The sequence below is a fragment of the Mus caroli genome, unplaced genomic scaffold (genome assembly GCF_978045245.1).
Source record: "Mus caroli unplaced genomic scaffold, Mus_caroli_1 scaffold_18, whole genome shotgun sequence".
Classification (NCBI taxonomy): domain Eukaryota; kingdom Metazoa; phylum Chordata; class Mammalia; order Rodentia; family Muridae; genus Mus; species Mus caroli.
In genome coordinates this window covers 13,112,169-13,125,591 of record NW_028227273.1, presented here as the reverse complement: position 1 = coordinate 13,125,591, position 13,423 = coordinate 13,112,169, and the positions used below count along the sequence as shown (strand labels likewise).

The 13,423-nt window shown below is 37.4% G+C and overlaps 1 protein-coding gene across 12 annotated transcripts in view; it reads right to left on the bottom strand.

Annotated features, from left to right (window-relative positions):
- Slc8a1 (solute carrier family 8 member A1) overlaps positions 1-10,560 on the bottom strand; it is a 355,838-nt gene extending 345,278 nt beyond the window's left edge. For 9 of the 12 annotated variants that reach the window (XM_021185824.3, XM_029471274.2, XM_029471275.2 and 6 more), the window contains exon 1: positions 10,411-10,560. The gene's annotated coding sequence lies outside the window, so the exon portion shown is untranslated. The remainder of the gene's footprint in view (positions 1-10,410) is intronic. The other 3 variants (XM_029471277.2, XM_029471278.2, XM_021185835.3) reach the window with 1 other exon arrangement.
- Between the last annotated feature and the right edge of the window lie 2,863 nt (positions 10,561-13,423).

Genomic DNA, 13,423 nt, shown 5'->3' with positions numbered 1-13,423 from the left:
GATCCCCTACTTTCCTCTCTCTTTTCATTTAAGTTGGACATATGCTATTTTGTCAGATCTTCCTCTGACTCTTCACTTTGTCTGTCACTCAACTAGACATCACTTTAAAACACTGGTGCTTCTTTCTAAAAACTAACTTCACCTTCATTGTTTGTGATTATAGGGATGTACTAAGAGCATGTCTGTATTCCAGCCACAGAGATTAAAGGGGTGTGGTAGGGCTGAGCTATATCACAACTAGACATGACTTTTTCCAGTAAACAACATAATTCCAGGGTTCATAGTGAGGTTAACTATCCTGCATGTGCATTTTGTTAAAATATAAAATTCAAGAAATTGAAATTTATCATTTATCTATGTCTTTATGTCTCTGTGTCTCTATGTCTCTGTGTCTCTATGTCTCTGTGTCTCTATGTCTCTGTTTCTATCTATCTATCTATCTATCTATGTATCTATCTATCTATCTATCTATCTATCTATCTATCTATCTATCTATTTATCTATCTACCATGTATTTACCTATCATCTATCTGCCTTATTTATCTGTATACATATATGCCTCAATTCATCAAATTATACTCACATTCTGCACTTTGAATATAAAATATACAATGCTTATCCATCAGTTAATTCTTTTAAAAAGTTATAGTTTGGAAATCTCCAAAACTCCATGGAAGTTTCTTTCAGACCTTAAAATCATGTTTCTTACCCGCCCACTTTCTCATGTGAAATTTCATGTAAGTCTTAAAAAAATAAAAGTTTACAAAAGTGACTTTGAGTAACACTAACTCACAGCGAAGACTGCTGAGGCAGGGAATATTAGGGCAAATTCACTGTGTTCAAGCCCAAAGAATTCACTCAGTAAAGAATTAATTTAACTGAGCTGTTGCAATTTTGCACTTCCATAAAATTATTTTACTCAAAAGTTAGTATTTGTAAATCCAGTATTTGGTGGAAGAGTTTGAAATTATTATTATTGGCATCTGTTCTTTAATCACCCACTCAGTACCAATTTGTACTCTTTAGTAAGGGAAAAGATATGTCCCTATTTGTCTGGGACAGTCCTTGCTTACTGATGTCAATACATACTGATAAGTGTTCTCCCTTTACTCTTTTTTTATTTTAATTTTCTTGAGCAATTATATACTGAGCTGTGATTTATCTATTTTTCCTTTTACCTTTCTGCGATCTAATATGCCTATTTTACTCATGACATTTTTAAAAATGTAAGTGATATCCTTTCATTTCTCAGCTAAGAACCCTCCAACTAACATAAGCATGAATTGTAGACATATTTTTTAAAGCCCATGATGGCCACATCTCTGCTGTAAATTTTATACTTTCACTCTTCATCTGGATTCTGCTGAGCTCCCGACTGGTCCTAAAATGTGCTCCCACCTCTGAACTTTCACATTCTTTATTTCTCACCTTTCCTGGAAACACTCAAATATTTATATAATTTGTTTGTTTCCTCATCTAACTTAGTTTTCTAATTAAGTTTAATTTCTTCTAATTGCCATTTATAAGATGAATTCCCATCCATACTTCTAAATCTTCTATCGATTGACATTTTCTTTGACTTGAATAATGCTTGAATTGTCTATCATCCACATATTCAGATATTTCTATTCTATATAGACTAAGTACACCATTTATACTATTTTTAGTTCTTCAGCACAGCTTAAGAAACTAGGTATAACTACACACCTTTGACCAACTTAGAAACTGAAATTTCAATATAACAATGCCAGTTTCCATATGGCATCTCTCTCCTAGATGCTTTGATTGGCAAACACTTGCTTTTGACATATGTGTGCACTCTTTTGATGAATATGGATGCAGGGTAGCTACTTCGCTTTGAAAAATAAGGCTGTAATTGAATCAGAGATACTTAGAAATTGAGCTTTTCTAGAAATCCCGCAGTACAGACAGACAGGAAAATACATTAAGGAATAAAAATATAGGTGGAAGAGCATCAAGCATGATCCATGCTACATTGTGTCCTTTGGTGGTTGCCCCTTTTCACATCAAGTAGGACTCTCAATGGCCAGCACCACCTTATCCAATGCATCTGTGGAGTCTGTGCAGAAGTTAGTGGTAAGAAGGTGCCACTGTCGTATGCAAAGTGTGCCAGTGTTTCAAACAGTGCTTAAAAAAAATCTATGAAGTGCCTATCATGTCACTCTACTCTCCCCTGTTCCATAAAGCAAGATCTTAGCCATCATCCTTGCTTATATTATTCCTAAACATATCCCAAATTTTACTCTCAGTAAAATGCCTCCTTTCCTAATATCCCTTATAAGATTCTGACTTGTTTTGTCATGTTTACTCCAGGTCAATGGATATATAGACAGAGAAGCAAAGTGTATGTAACTAACTCTAGAAATGATCTCTAGCCTATAGAAATTACAGTCATCGTTACACCCCAAGTGTATTTCCCTTGCATCACAGTATACATCTGTCCTGCACACAAAAGTACAACCATTTCTGCCCAGTGAGCACTGCAGGATTCCTCAAGGCTCATAATACAATGGTGATGTAATAGTGTGCTTTCCACATATCTGCAATGGACTTGACATCTGTACAATAGCTCATAGACTTTTCTTTTGCCGCAACTTTATCAATAGTACTAAATTTAAAGAACTATTTCTCAGACCACATTTTGGAAAATCTGTTTTGCAGCCTTGCTCGGTTTTAAAAGATATAGTTCTCACTCTATGGCACTAATATTCATGATGTATTTCATTGAAAGTAAACGATTTTTCAAGTACTTATGGCATACTTTTTATCTATATTCAAAATGATAATGGGAGAGAGAAATATTTAAATGTACATATTAGTTACACTCATTATCTGTTTAGCTTCTGTTTTTCAGGGCAGTATAGGCCCTTTACTTTGGCTCTAAGACATATTAAATACATACTAACAGTGCTCTAATTTAAGCTTTATGTCATGTTGAGTGTCTATTTTTAGCATCCTGGATTTGGAAATTTTTTTCTCAAAATTTCTTTCTTTTATTCATGTGTGTGTGTGTGTGTGTGTGTGTATGTGATTGTATGTGCAAGTGTATGTTGTGTGTGTGGTGTGTGTATGTGTGTGTATGTGATTGGTGTGCAAGTGTATGTTGTGTGTGTGGTATGTGTATGTGTGTGCATGTGGTGTTTATCATGTGTATATATGTATGTGGCGTGTGTGTGTGTGTGTGTGCATGTTTATATCATGCCTTGCTTGAGGAGATCAGAGGATTACTTTGAGTGTTGGCATTCACCTTCTACCTTGTTTACGACAGGTCTCTGTGTTCACTTCTGTGTTCGCCAGATGACTCGGCACAGGGACTTCTGGGTATTCTACTGTCTCTGCATCACTCCTATCTCTACCAGGGAACATAGGAGTTACAGATGCACACTGTCTGGTTTTTCACTGGTCTAGGGATTTGAAGCCATGTCCTTGTGACTGCACATCAAGCATTTTTACTTACCACGCCCTTCAGTGTTTTTAATTGCTCAGAAAGTTATGCTATATAATTTATGAATTTCTGTGGTTGTTTACAGTTGATGTGGTACTGGTTCCTGATAATATTTTTAAATGAAGCTTATCCAGGTCTATAGACACCTAGCGGCTGGGAGTATACAATTGTTTGTGCCTCTAAACTTTCTTGTTCTCATTTCTCCTGTTGGTTTCATAATTGATTCTCTCTCTCTCTCTCTCTCTCTCTCTCTCTCTCTCTCTCTCTCTCTCTCTCTCTCTCTCTCTCTCTCTCTCTCTCTCTCTCTCAGCAAAAGAGTACTTATGTTAAAATAGCAAAACCACCTCTAGGGAAACAACATAATAAGCGATTGTGAATGTGTACATAGGAAATACAAGTGCGTTAGGAAGTGGATTTGACATAGTCCTCTGCATGTTCATGAGGAGAGGAGGAGAAGGAGGAGAAAAGAAGAGCTTTCATTATATCTTCTTGCAAAAATCTAACCAATTTTTATTGCTTTAGTTTTAGTTTTTATCATAAGTTTTATTGAACTAAGTGCATGACTCACAATATTGGTGCATATTTTACATTCAATTTCCAGAGGTCCTGAGCTCATAAGTGTAATTTAAAATGTAAGTTGAACATCAAGTGGGTTTTTGTTCTTGGGTTTATATTTGTGAATTTGAATTTAAATGGGATTTAACACATATGGGAGAATTATAATACTTCCTTTTAAAGATTCTTATCTTATTTTTATCCGAATTCCCATGCTCTATGACATTGAAGAGGGCTGGAAAGGATGACTAGAATTTCTGTACAATTTATTCAAATGTGAGCAGTATGACAGCCATGATAAGGATGCAAATACAGTCACAAAGAATGGTTTAGTTTCCATTTCAGAAGAATGTCCATGTGACATTAAATTTTGTAGAGCAATTAATATTGCTTCTTAATTAGCCGACACTTGGAAGGAGCATTTCAAGTGATTAGTTTATTAAACATATGAAATTAAATAAATGTAATCCAAAACAGCGTCATTTTGTTCTAAGCACTTGACAGTACTATACAGACTACTTTTCACATATTAATTTGATTAATTCTTACTTTTATGAAACTATTATTGGATGGTGTATGGCAGAAACTAAGCATAGGCTTCTTATTCTGCCTTGTTAGTTCCCTGTGTGATGTTAGGCACATTATTTAGTTGTTTGGGCATTGGCAACATCATCAGTAATGTGGATGATTTCCTCATAGGGTATTGGTCAGGGTTAATGAATGAGTGCATGCTATTTTTTTTTTTTTTTTTGGTTCAGAAATCCGCCTGCCTCTGCCTCCCAAGTGCTGGGATTAAAGGCGTGCGCCACCACCGCCTGGCTGCTATTTTCTTGTAAGTGTGAGGAGAAAATAGTAAGGATTCAACATCTATCAAGATAGATTTTAGTAACTTGCCTTCAACATGCTAACAAAGCTGTATAGTTGGTGTTTGACTATCAATTTGTTTGATCTTGAACTTAGGCTTTCAACACATGAAATAATTTTCATCCCACTGAATGTGCTTCATACCTATGGATAACACAGTAGTAAATTTAGTTAGGATTTGCAGATAGTCTGGTAGACACGTTTCTTGACGTTAAATTTAATACCTTGCTATTGAGAGTGTCCCATAATGGCATTTCATATATGATATATACATATGTATATATACACACACACGTGTGTGTGTGTGTGTGTGTTTGTGTGTGTAGGCAAACACATATACACATAAAATAAAAACTGATAAAATAAAATATTAATACTTCCATATACATCTGTGTGTATTTTTGTTGCTGGAAGTGTTAATGTTTAGGCTCACCTTGGTATGATTCAGAATAAAAAAGTAATTTAATGGTCTTCATCAACCAGAATCTTAAAACAATTCATCTCAGAATGCCGAATCATTCAAGAAACTTAAAAGAAGTCATCTTTACTCTTCTAGAAATGTGACCACTCTTCTCTTAGCATACTTAGTGATCAGAAAATGAGTCAGACTTAAGGGAAACACATATTACTTATAAGGATGATATAATCATGAGTTGTTGTAAGATACTATTAGTATTTTGCAAACTTGTCCTTAGAAGGTGGTTATGATTTCAGAGAAAGTTGAGAATTATATTGACTGGGTTCAGGGTTCACTTTTCAAATTATAGAGTCAATAACACACCAAAGAGGCAGGCTGAAACTCACACTGAATCTACAAAGCACCCTTAGTGCTCAGCATCCTAACAACTGCCTCTCCTCACAGACTTGCCCGTGATCTTTCTCTCCTGATTTCCTCAATAATGGCATCCAAATGTAGGCAACCATGACAGGATGTTTTAAGTATGTCTTGGAGACTGAACAGGGCTCCCATGCCTGCAAGCAGTTTATTCACTGAACCACATTAACAGCCCTAAAGTGATGTTTATCTTTACACATTTTTGGTATATTTTTTAAGGTAAATTAATATTAACATTTTTTTCATAAAGTTATGCACACCCTCTCCCCAGAGTTCTTGGTCCTGACTGGAAAGACAAAAGGGAAATGGTGTAATTTTTCATTACAGAAACCTGCACAGTTTTTAAAAAAATTACTCCTACCAGAAGTGATATAGCCATCCAAGATAGCTGTGTGATGATTTGTTAAGCAATATGAAATTTCATCTAGCAGTAACAGTTAAGAACCATAATGTCAATATGCATAGTTTATATATTTTAATAATTGTGGCTAGTGTTCACACAGGATTTAGGCTAAAGAGTATGAAACACATCAAATATCTAAGGCAATTCCATCTATAGACAAGAAGCTCTATTTACATCTGCTGGAGCTTTTAATAAGAACTTCTCATCAGCAAATATTACATAGGCTATCCTTTGATTTTTCTCTGTCTCTCTCTCCTACCTTCTCTCTCTCCCAGAGAGACTAGGTAGCCCTAATTGGTTTAAAACCTAATATTCCCCTATCTCTGCCTCTCCAGTACTGGCATTTTCAAACATTTCCTACAAACCCTGGCTTTTATTGTTGTTTTATAATCTTCAGCCATAGACATTTCATTCCCTTTGTTACAATAAACTAAACTTTATTATGTTTTTATTGCAAGCAGTGATTCTTAGTCTTGGCTGCATGTTGGAATTTCGTGGGGGTGTGTTCAGAAACTGAACTACCCCGGTCTGCTCCCCACCAGACTATTCAGTTCATCAGAGGTGTGGCTGAGGTTCACCTTCCCTAAGAGACACAAAATGGCAGACAGAGTTGAGAACCACGATTCAGTCAGGAAGTAACAGTAACTGGAAGAGAAAAATGGCTCCTTCTAAATAGTGCTAAGTGCCACCTTCTCCCTTTGATTATTTGTGTAGTTTAAAAATATCTGGAGTAATGTTTTGATGTATGTTTTTCCTAATCCCTAAACATGAGAGGATATGTAACTTTAAGTAGGTGAAAGAGGTGTTACTTGGGCAGGGCAGTTCACTTATGACCTGAAGGTCTAGGGAATTTCCACTGTTATTCATCAACCTGCAGAAATAAGTCTCCCTGTTCTTCAAATTTCCCCCCAGTAGATGGTTCCTTAAGTCTTATGTTGTTTGTAATTTTGTTTTTTAACCTTCTTGAGATTTTGAATGTTATGCCTGGAACCAATCAATGTCTCCGGTTTAAGCACCCCAGCAAATAAAGTTGTTTAGGATTTTTTTTTTAACAATAACTAATGGTATTTTTCCACTAAAACCCACAATAACTCTTGCTCTCCTAAAGAGTCTCTTCATTTCCATCATTCCCCTTCAAACCTCTTGCGCACATTGTACTTATTATGAAATAATAAATCACACAGGAGCACAATGTACCCTTTCTGGCTCCACAATGAAGACAAAAACCATCAAATCTGTGTTGTGTGCTATCTGGACACATGTTAACTTCTGTCACTTCAGGTTCCTCTAACCTACAACATTAAATCCATTCCATTCTTGTATGAAACACTTTAGTTCTCACAGAGTAAGAGCTTAGAATCAATTTTCTGTAATGCATAGTCACATCGCAATGGTGAGGAGGTTGTGAGTCACTGAGGCTCTACTCTCCTCTCTGACTTGGGGTTTCTATTGCCATGATAAAAGATCATGATAAAAAACAAGACCAAACCAAACAAAAAAACCAACCAACCAACAAACCAGAAACCAAAAACCAACAAAACAAAAAAACAAAAGAGTAACTTGGGTAATAAAGGTTTATTTCATCTTACAAGTCTCAGGTCACATTTCATTATTGAGGGAAGTCAGGGAAGACAGTTAAGGGAGGACTCCTGCCTGGAGTCAGGAGCTGAAGCAGAGGACATGAGGGACACTGGTTACTGATTTTTCTCTACATGTCTTGCTCAGCCTGATTTCATATGAAGCTCCATACCACCTGTCCAAGTTAGCACTGCCCCCAACCCTGTCAATCATTAATCAAGAAAATGCATTACAGAGTTGCTTGCAGGCAATCTGATGGAGGCATTTTTTTTCAACTGATGGTTCTCTTAGATAACTGTAGCTTGTGTCAAGTTGACAAAATAAAATCATAGCACTTTGACTTTTCTCCTTGGGTTGGATATCAACCTTAGAGCGAGATGGTGTGCATGCATGCTCTAGGTAAAGTTGGAGGGAGGCAGTGAGGGATAGATATGATCAATATAAATAGTATAAACATATGGAACTTCAAATATATGTCACAAATCAGAAGGACAAGGAGCTTGATTGTCATTAATGTTATCTACTACACATAAAAATAGCAGCCAATCATTTCTATCACGTAAAGCTGTTTCCTAGATTTGTTTATCAGGGGGACAAACAGGCAACAGACATTTCACAGGAGGGTGAATTTGAAGTGTGCTTGGAGGTTTGCAAATGAGAGAGAAATTGCCAGCAACAGGTACGTATTGCACCTCTTCAGGACTGCTGCCAGCATCAGCAGCCTCTCTATGACCCTTCTATATACTGAGACCTGGGAGGGTTCCTGCTGTGCTGTTTCTTTCTGAAAGCCAGCTGGTATGTGATGTTTAGTTAAGCATTTTAGAGCCACTCTTTTGTTCTCTTCCAGGCCTGTTCCACTTTAGCTAAAGTTATGACAGCTATGCTCTGTTAGTAAAGAATGTACAACCTCTTGCTCTTCCTCACCTCTCTCCTCTTCTGCTCTCCTTTCCTCCCCTTTCCTCCTGTCTTCCTCTCTCCTCCTCTCCTCTCTTCTCCTTCCCTCCCTTCTCCTCTCCTCTATTCCTCTCTTCACCATCCCTTCCCTGTCCCTCTCCCCTCCCCTCTCCATTTCTTTTACTTTTCTTTCCCCTTCTTTTTCCTCTTACCTCTTTCTCTACCTCTCCCAGAATATTAGTATTGTTTAGTACAGTTTAACCTACCTTAGAAGGAAAAATGCTAAGTGCAAATATGTTATAAATTTAATATATTTCCAATGTAAACGGATAGATTAAAATAATAGTTTAGTGCAAATTCCATTCCTTAGTTCTGTACCCTGATAGTGATATTGTAGCATTGAAGCAAAACTATATCCTTTCTTTCCCTGTTTTTTTTTTTTTTGTTTGTTTAAGTGAAGTGAAACACAGCTTAGACAAAAACCACTATGTATACTTCCTCTAGATTTGTCAAACCTTTCCCCAGAAATCTAATATATCCAGAGAACATTTCACTGCTCGGTATTGCAAACTATACTTATTCATTCATTATTTTCCATGTTATATTTGTCACCGGAGAAAGCCAATCATGCTAAATATTTCTGCCCTCCCTCAGCAACATGTTATGTCACACAACTGAAACCTAAAGTAAGTGGGGAGTCTGGTCAAATCTGACTTGATTCATACATACATTGTGCTTTACAAGATAAAGCCAGTGCCTAAATTTTATCATCCTTTATAATAATTATTTCAGTTTCATCTTACAAAAAGCACATGTATTTTGTAGGAAATCATACCTTATGATCTCTTTCATAACTTTTATGAGTGTTTGGCAAATATACTTTGCTCACAGTATTGACAGAACTCCTTCCTTTAATGACCACAGTTTGGCAGCTATCTGGAATGGCATTTCAAAATGCAGTGAACATGATTGGCTGGTTAACTGGTTTTCCAGAAACTGAATTAGTCACAGAGATGCTTGTGTTGTTACCTTTGTCTTTATGTAGGTACTTTGACCTTGAATTCCTGAGTGGGAGCTTTTCCTATTCTGGTGCAAGCCACTATTGTCAAAGTGTGACTAAGAAAACCATGATGACATTTAGAAGGATTTTTTCCCCCCGTGGTTAAGGCTTTGTACCTCTACAATGAAGAATGAAGAAAAAGTGCCAAGAGTACTTAGAAAAATGCAGGACATATAGCTAGCTTTAGCCATTTTGACTCGCATGTGACATGCTTGTGAGAACGAACCCGAAATCTTTAAACAGGATGTGACCAATCTATGAGCTGCTGAGAAAAACTGAAAAACTGACTTCAGTTGCTAAAAATAAGAATGCCTTTTACCAACCTTCCCTTGTTTATCCAAGAAGAACTAGCCACACATGTATTTGCTAGCTTCCAATGAACATGCAAGAAAACTCAAACATTACACCCACCCTACCCTAAAGCACACAGAGTTAAGCAGGGCCTCATGTGGCCCATCCTAAAACATGCTGGCAATATTAAGGAAAAACTAGGTTCATACAAATCCAAATGATGAGTGACCCAGGAAAAAGAGATATAATTTGCCAGCCAATCTGGGTTGTTACTTTCCCTCAGCAGTTAAACTCCCCTGCTTGGTGTCAAATACCTCAGTCATCAGCCTCAACCTGAATCTCAGTCTCTCTCTAATTTTTTTTTCAGAAATATTTTGGCATCCTCCCCTATGAACATCAAGGGCTCTGCTGGGAGTAGCCGCATATCATCTCTTATGTAAGTTTCATAAAAGCTTTGCACCTACCTCTGTCAAGCCGTCTCTGTCTGCATGGGCTGGATGAGAAACCGACCAGCTCTGAAGGCTGCTCCAGATAGACCAGAAAGAAAGGACCCGGGAAGTCTGTCCTTAGTGTCTCTAAGCATGGCTGCATAGCTGGCTCTTAGCTTATCTGTGCCTTTCGGCTTTCGCTTCCATACATGGACCTGTTCCCGACAGTAACGCCAAGCTGTCGAGAAGCTATCTGGCAGCTCTCAGGCTCATCCGACACATGGGTGATAAAAATACACATATAGACATCCTTTCAGCCAGCCCGTTTCCCACCCACAATTCTGCCACTACACACGCTTACAAATATGCTTTAGATTGGCAGTCATATTCTCCGGATTTTGGCGTATAATCAATTTCTACCTGATTCAAAGGCAAAGTTTGCAGGGTGTGGACTTGCTTGATTCTGGCTGCTTACCAGCCTCTTCACACTGAGAGACTTAGTAATAAGATGCTAATGGGACCTGAGAGACATTTATTAAATGAATGAATGAATGAATGATTGAGTGAATGAATGAATAGTAGCTGAATGAACACTGCCCCCTTATTGCACTACATGAGAATTACTAGGTTTATTCTCGAGACATTTATTTAACTGGAAATGGTTCTTAACCCTTTCGATGATTCACCTTAGAGGAAAAGCAGAGGGCCAAAGATGTCAAGATCTCTCTGACAGGAGAGGCAGGTTTTTTAGGTTATTAGGTGGCAGGTGTGTTAAGCTAGTAAGACTTGGGTGAGAAAAAAAGGATTTAGAAAATGTTTCACTGTTACAGAACACAAGCCTAAATGCATAAGAATTGTTAAGCTTGTTCATTATCACTGATAAGCTTTTGTGACATATTACTCTGATTTAATCCCTAATCAGGGAATAAATCTTGCCCTGACAAGTAGAGAGGGGGCCTCTTAGTGGCATGTAGACTGGGCCTCTTTGTTTTGTTTGTTTTTTATTTATTTGTAATTTAGGCTTTCATCTTTCAGGTTTTGTTTTAAAAGTGGAGTTATCCCTCTTATTCTCAATGTCTCTAATGTGCGGCACTAATCCCCGGATTCACTCGCTTTAGTTAAAAATCAATTTTATTGCTTCTCACTAAGGGTAATTTCTGCAGGTGATATAGGCACATGCGCATATACTAAAATACTCTTAAATCTGAATTGGTTTTAAAACTTCTATTATAAATTAAAAAGGACAAGCTGGTATATGGATGCCTTCGTCCAATCCCAGCACTTGGGAAATGGAGGCAAGAAGACCAGGACTTTAAAGTCATCCTTAACTACACGGCCAGCCTGGGCTGTGGATAGGAGAGCCTATCTCAAAACAAACAAATAAAAAAGAAAGGAGCATCAAAAGAGCTCTGGGGAAGAGAGAATTAATAACACACAACTATGTAGTAAAAGAAAGTACAGACAAGAAGCATTGGTGGAAAGCTTAAGGAATCTCACTGGTAAAAAAGCAACACTGTAGAAAAGCAACAGGTTCGGAATGATGATGTTTAATAGGATATATATATATATATATATATATATATATATATATATATATACCTGTGTGTGTATATACACATATATATGTGTATACACATATATATGTGTATACACATATATCCTATATATATTTATATATAAATTAATTAGTTTTTATTTCTACAGCAAACCAGATCTAGTCTATTAAAATGATAATTTTAATTTACAACAAATATTAAGACAGGGTATTAAAAAAACCCAACCTCCTGTAGCCAAGTACTGGGCATGGTTGTGACCACCTAACTCAGGAACCATTTTTATGCTATAGGTGCTGTTAAATCTTAATCTTCCCTTGTCTTTTTTTCTACTTAAGTCCTAAGCAAAACCCTTTATTCAGTTGGTGCCTGTATCTCGGGATGACCAAGTAACAGTGCTTCAGCCAATTAGGTTTCAACAGATCTAGAGGCGACCTCCCAGGAAAGTTTCTATTTACCTGTTAAAGAATGGCCCAGGCTTTGTCTCTTTCTGCCAACTTCCTCCTTGAAGAACAAACTTGAAGCCTCAAATTATAGCAAAGTGAGATATAGACTTTAGAACAAATGTTACACAGGAACACAAGTAGAGTAGAAACCAGAATTAAACTACTACCCTTCAGTTCTTCCTGCTGTCACTGAGTAGCTGCAGAGAGCCTGAGGGAACCAGACTTAATGTTAAAGCCTGCATTCCAGATAATGAACTCAGATGGAAGGTTCTGGTCATCACTGCACTCACTGGTCCTTTCTGACTGGTTGCATGGTACTGTTTATATCATGTCATTCTACTCCCTCTCCTGTCAAGACAACAGCCATTTTCCTAAGGACAGACTTTATTCCACAGGCTAATACAATGTTGCATCTTAGTGCATTTTAAGATGCTAGGTATTTATTCTACAAGGTGATTGATACACAGGCCCCACAGTGACTCTGCAGCTAAATATAACAGCGATGGGGTGTCTGCTTTCTGTCGAGAGGATTTGCAGACATTTGCTTTGACTGGCTGAACTTCAAAACTCTTGGGAATTCTGCTCTGATGTTAGGAACATCCAAGGTATGGAGTGCTTGTGTATTCCAAATTGTGTTTGCCATTTTGAGCTTGCCAAATTGAATTGGCATGTTCTTGGTGAGGCTGCAGCAAAATGGGCCAGTTTCCTGATGTGCCTCGAATGGGCAGTACTCTAGGGAAAGAGAACTCTCAGGAGACTCGATAGTCTCAGGAGATTCTATTTCCTCCCTGCTTTCAGGGATGATTTACAGGCCACTTAAATATCTCATGAGAAAGATAACGTTCTTTCCAGGGAAAAAGAGCAAAAGGATTCCTTTGAACCTTCAGGGGGTTATGACTTCATTGATCAACATGTATTTGCCTTACTCTGAGAGTAAGGAGCGAGAACAGTAGTCTGAGTATGCTGTTTCTTTCAGGGTACATTCAGCAGGGGTTCATTCCACAAAGTGGATTGCATCTTTTGTCAAAAGTACATTCACACACACATAGA